Below are 6,468 nucleotides of genomic sequence, written 5' to 3' on the forward strand. Positions count from 1 at the left end.
ACGCGGAGTCTGACATGAAGACAACAGATGTAACAAATTCAGCCCCCAGATCTCAACAGACAATCCTGCCCTGCCGGTTTGTGTTCAGCTACCAGTCAGTGCTGAAAGCTGGAAGAAATGCCAACTTCTTTGCCTTCCTCAGCCCCCTTTCACAACACCTGAAAGTTCAGTTTTTCTGTCCTCGCTTCTGATGAAAGAGAAAACCTTGTCTTGCTTCAGCAAGTCCTTGCTGCTGCCTGCTCTGCATCTCCGTGCAGGTTCCCCAGCAGGTATCCAGCAGGCTGGTTGAAGACATCAAAAGTGAGCTGTTATCACAGCCGTCACCAAGACCACATCTGCAACGATGAGCGACACGGCTCAAGACGGTTATTTATCATGGGCCAAACCATTCATCTATTTCATTTAACTAAAACAAAACAAACAAACAAACAAACAGTAAAACTACAACAAAATGTAGTAATTATCAAAAAATGCACATCTCTATGTGATCAGTTTAGCTATCACTACAAACTTTGCTCATAACCCATTACAAAAATTTACCAATGTAAATCATACTGAAACTGCATGGCAAACATTCATATGTATTTGTGCACGTATTTCCAACTCAGAAAGAACAATCTTCCATTCTAACTAAAGGAATTTCTCGGGTTCCTAGGGGGACGTGATTTTCAAAGCATATCAATAGCAATTAAGACAATTACGGTTGTTTCAAACAAGCCTGAACTTGGAGCTGTGTGGCATTATTTACATCATGTTTGGTTTAACTACACCACTGTTAACTTCCTGCCTATTGCCTCAACGTGCTGTTTGAGTCACACAGCAATTGATTTCTTCTGTTTGTCAGAGATATTACCCACCAAGAAAGTTATTTGCCTCATTTAGTCTGCGGATTTAAAAAGAGTTTAAATAGAAAGAAGCTCTGAGAGATCCCAGGGACTAACTTGCGCTGGGAGCAGGGCTACGATGATAACATTGAGCAGAGTATGTGGGCATCTACAAGGCTACTGTCTCCCTTCCAGACAACCCAGACAGCTACATGATGACTTCTCCTACTTGTTCAGATGACCCACCATCAGTAATGAAGAAAATGAGCTGGCCTGCCTGGAGAGTTTGCAGAACCACTTCCAGCGTACAGCACAGAGCTGCTCCCTGGCTCTCCTAACACAGTTTGTGTGCTGAACGGGAAACACCTCCAACAAATATGCTCACATACCAAGTCAAAAAGGGGAGTTTGGAGAACAAAACACAGATCCAGATAGGAAAAATGCCACAGTATGAGTAGGGGCTCTACTTCAGGGATATCCTACTCTAAGATTGCTGCTAACAAAACAAAACCAAAACAGAACAAATAACCCTAACTCTACTTTGTAGTGTTAAAGTCTGGGAGCCCATTTTCTGCTCCGAGACCAGTGTTCAAGTTTGGCTGTGTGTGCTCAGGCACTAGTTTCCAAGGAAACCAGTGACTGCATGAACATTGCAAAATGCAAGTCCTATGCTTGCTGTTTCACAAGTAGCTATCTCCGTGACACAAACCCTCCCAGGTAGATGCTGTTCCACTGATTCTCAGAGACCTTTAATACAATTTCAGACTTTAGGGTGTCAGTATACACAGTACGTACTGAAGCAACGTCCACACTTGCAACCACACCACTTTCTATATTTGTTCAGAAAAGGATAAAGGAATAATTTGATAAAGGAGTTGTTTTAGGCTCCAGCATAGCACACACTTTTGGTTTTTTTCTGCTCTTTTAGATCTTCAAAACAAAAACAAGCTGCACAAAATGGCATGGACTTCTCTGCCTGCACATATCCCCTGGAAATGTCAAAGCAGTAACTGAAAAGCATTCATACAGATATTTATTCTTTAGCCAGCTACAAAAGCAAGCATTGTGCCACCACAAAAAGCCACAGTCAAGAAATACCAGCAGCACAGGCAGCAAGGGGTGTCATTTAAGACAGTAAATCAAAGCAGCTTCCTGGGAGCCCTTACCTTAAGATAAGGTGCACATTCAATGACTTCTGAAATCTTAGCATCCCACAGACTCCATTTCAAGCATTATAAGCAAAGAAACCGTTACATATCAAGCCACTGTGGTATGAGTTTTTTGTTTTGTTGTGGGAGCAACCAGTCCGGAGCTTTGTGCTGCTCCATACATTTTTGCTCACAGTCAGCACAGCGATGCGGTGGGTTTTCTTGACTCATTTCTGATGTGTAGGATGCATACTGTGTTTAGGAACATAGGATGTGAAAGCACAGGACTACTTGCACAGCAAGTCTGGAGAGAAGGCATTCATGTCCATAGCCTGGGGCAGTATTTCTGCTGAGGTACTTTTACCTATCACTCAATAACACAGAGAAGAGAAAAATAGCTAATTCTCTAGAAAGTGAACTTACAGATACGTATTTCAATTAAAAAATAGTTTCTGTGTTAATGACAGCCTTTTGTTACGAACTATTAGCTTGCTTAAAGCTACTATGCTCTCCAAATAGTTTTGTTCTGCATACAGTCACCATTAAAATTTCAAAACAGCTTCTGAGCAAAAGTGATTGTGCTTAAAAACTTGGCGTATTACGCTATGCTGCTAAGATTAACATCCAAAAGTGGCAGAAATTCAAGGAGTGTGTGCTGCTTATTGCTACTAAAAGTAACAGAAATGGCAGCAAAGTTTAATCCTGCCCTCCCTAGTGCAATCGGCAGTCGGGCAGAAAATCACAAAACAAATAGATGGCGTCAATACTTAATTCTTGACCCTTCCTTTGACTAAAACATCTCTGGTCATTAGTTCACATTCAGCATAAAGGTTACCTGCCTAAAGAAGCTTATTTCAGAGATGCCCCATACACTACTTGCCAATAGATAGAAATCTACGTCCCCTGCCTAATAACTAAATACAACAGTTATTTCTTACCACCACTGGCCACCAAAGCCTCAGGAGGCTGACTCACAGGCAGAGGGAACCTATCAGCAACCTCACCGTGCTGCTTCACAAGGCATTAAACAGCAAAGACTGAGGAGTGAGTCACACGTGTGACCCAGTGCATAGGAAAGCCCCATCCACCAGCAGTGGCACCTCGCTGCTGCCAAACCTGGCATGTCAAAACAGAGGAAAGCAGCATTTGACTGACTTGCATTCTGCACTGTCCTTGACATGCCACATGTAAAACTGCTGTCAGGAAGCATATAATCCTCTGCAGTGGAAACTCATCCCTGCAAAGCATGAGGCCCTGCTCTCCGAGATGCTCTGGGAAGAAGAGGCGAGCAGGTTGGATGCCAGGGGAACCAGAAGAACAGTCTGCTCATGAGGCAGCTCTGCAGGGCTGCCCCAGTCCATCTCACATGTAGGACCAGGCTGCTGGGTGGGCAGCAGGGCCCATGTACCCAGAGCCATGCTGACGGATGTCAGTTTAAGCATGAAGCAACAGACCCAGGCACACGGATTCCTCCTCAGAACAATGTTAAACCACTTTCAGATTGAATCAGCATTCTATCATGTAGCATGTAAAAGCAATTCCAGCAGTTCATTACTTAATCATAAATGAATTTCAATTGGTCGCTGGACACATCACATGGAATTCCAGTTTCAAAGAGAAGAAAAATGGAAGGTTGCATCACCTTTGCCTGTTTACATCTATGGCTGCTGACAGCCTTTGCTATCTTCTGCAGCACGACAGCAAAACCTGCGTGCAACACGACTAAAGAGGCCACCAGTTCTCTCCTGATTTCACAGCTCCTGCCCTACATTTCAGGAAGCAATCACTCTGGAGCGGTTGTTTTCCCTTCCTGATCGCAGGCCCCTCATCAATCTCTGCTTTGAGTGGACAAATGATGTTGCAACCATCGTCTGGATTATTTTAGAAACAGGAAAGTCTGGGCTTTATGAAAAGGAGCTGCTGTTTTCTCTAGAACTAGCTTCTGAGTTAACGGACGGCTCCTAGGTACCACAGCATAGATATCATTTATAAATATCAGCAGACCATTTTATGTTCTGAATATGAAGTGCCTTTCAAATGCTTCTGGCTTTTTATTATTATGACTACTTACAAATACGCCCCTGGCCCATACATGTACACATTTACCTTCAAAGAGCCAATTTAGTTGTTAAATCTCTTGTACCTATGTTGTACTTTCCCTAAGGCTACGCAATGAAACGCCGTTTTTGGATTTTTAAGCCCAGAATTCTTTAATACCACTCACAGACTGCTCCTCCCCTCACAAACAAATCTCTCGTATTTGGAAAATTTCCCAACTTTACATCTGAAGGATTCCTAAGTCTGTTAACTCGTAAAACCAAGACTTTTTCCATCTTACTCAACAGTCCCTATAAATGATGCAGCACCTTGTCTCAGCAGTGACAGAGCACACACCACCTCTGACAAGAGGAGATGGAGCCCTACACGTCCTTCATGCTCATTAGCTCTCTGCTTTGGTTTCTATTCTGTTCATACAGGTTTTTTTTCCTCCTGAACAACAAAATATGCTGATCACACAGCCTTCAAAAAATATAATTAAAAAAAAAGATACAGCTGTGACCAATGACAAAATGAAACTTCCTTTTAGAGTAAAAGTCCTGGCTATTTTCTCATTTTAAGTACAAAACAGGAAAGCAGAGAAACAAATGTTACATCTCACTGAACAGCCTGGCTATTCCTCACTCAGAACCTAACTCAGGTTATCCTTTGGTCCGCAGCTTTGTAAAATCTTAATTGAAATAACTGTTGATACAAACTTTGTCTCACGGCATCACTTCAGTGCTGGCAGGCTGTTAGCAGGCAGAATATATCCCGTGAGGGGTCAAAGGTGTGGAAAAACAAACAAAGCAGCAATCTGAGGAGAGGGAGAGGAGATAAAGATTTGTCACTCCATTTTTCAAGCAGGGAAAACCACCCAGACTTCTCCATGGTCTTTTCCCAATTACTGCAGCCACTTCTGGCAACTTCTGAGGTGGGGGGAAAAAAAAGAAAAGCTACTTCAGACAACTTTTTTTCTAGTTACCTGCATACAAAGACTGATAAACGTGCCACTTCTGATGCTTGGATTAGATGATCTCAGAGCTCTTTTCCAACCTTAATGATTCTATGAAATGTCCAATATCCCTCACTGGACTCATAACTCAAAGGAAATCAGCAGAATGTGTCCTGCATATTTTAGTCCTAAACTCTTCATGTGAACTCATATTTTACTTTAGCTAGATAAAAAACTCATCAGAGACAAAACAAGCCCAACCCTGCAATGGTGACTAAAACTGAATGTTTCCTCTTTGTCTCCTTGGCATTCCACCTTGTACAATGCTGGAAAATGGGCAGATATCGGAGGCTGGATCCCATCACCTCAGGAGCTGTTAGAGTTCAGCATCCACTGGACAAAGAAGTCAGCCCTGTTGTCACATTTTAGTCCTTTTTCCCTGCTGTTTCCTGATACTCTGTACCTCAACCTTCAGTTAGCACCGTGATCGCATTAAACAACGCATCCTAAAGATTGCTAGGCACAATCTATTCAAGAGGAGGACTCACTTTTAAATGCTGTGCAAGCCACGTGCATAGAGGTGTGAGAAAAACCATTATTTAGTAGTAATGGTCCCAATAAATTAAGCCAGGTGCAATTCCTCAGTCTCCCAGGCGCAGACACCACTCACAGCAGCTCACCTGGATTTTAATGATAAGCACTCCTGGTAAGTGGAACACACAGCTTACTTTTTCTCTTTTACATAGGGATATCTTCCTTTCCATTCAGATGCTCATACTGAAAATGCTCAGCAGTGTCATATTCCACAGATTCAGTAAGTGGCTGAAACCACAGTCCTAGCACTGCCTCATAGGTATCAGGCCAGGTGCGAGGCATTGAGAGCTCATCAAATCAAGGCTGTCTCAGCAGAATAGTGAATACTTCCTAGAGTAAAGTGCACCCCTGAGACTGTGGGCAAGCCATCTTCCCCACCTCAGTGACGAAACGTGCAGCAGCAACTTAGCTCAGAGCACTATAAATGGCACGAGGGGACCATGCATTTAACACTGACCATGGGAGTTCAATACCAAGCACTGCTTCAGGCAGGCAGTGCACTGCACCCCGAGTGAAGGTATGAAAAGGCATTTACAGAGCCATAAACTGAAATTCAAGCTGGAAAATGCTAATTCAAGCCCTGATAGGCTTCCTACGTGTTTTGCTGTACGCAGCAGAGACTCAAGGTTTGCTCTGCTTAAAGCTGAAGCTCTAGGAGGCTCATTTAAAACCCAAACCCTCAGTTCAAGACTTAAAGCAGGAGAAGCACGCCAGCTGACCTGGAGCTGCAGGGCAGCGGCTGGGGTCGTTCCACGCCGGGCCGCCCCAGAGCAAGGCCTCGTCCTGCTGCCACTCACCGCCGTTTCGTGGGGTTACTAAGGGGCAAACAAAGAGCCCCGCGACGGAAAAACGCGTACTGTATGGGCGCTGTGGCTAAGAGCAGCCCCGTCCCTCACAGCAGCCCTATCGT

Source organism: Meleagris gallopavo, chromosome 8 (genome assembly GCF_000146605.3).
Source record: "Meleagris gallopavo isolate NT-WF06-2002-E0010 breed Aviagen turkey brand Nicholas breeding stock chromosome 8, Turkey_5.1, whole genome shotgun sequence".
Taxonomy (NCBI): domain Eukaryota; kingdom Metazoa; phylum Chordata; class Aves; order Galliformes; family Phasianidae; genus Meleagris; species Meleagris gallopavo.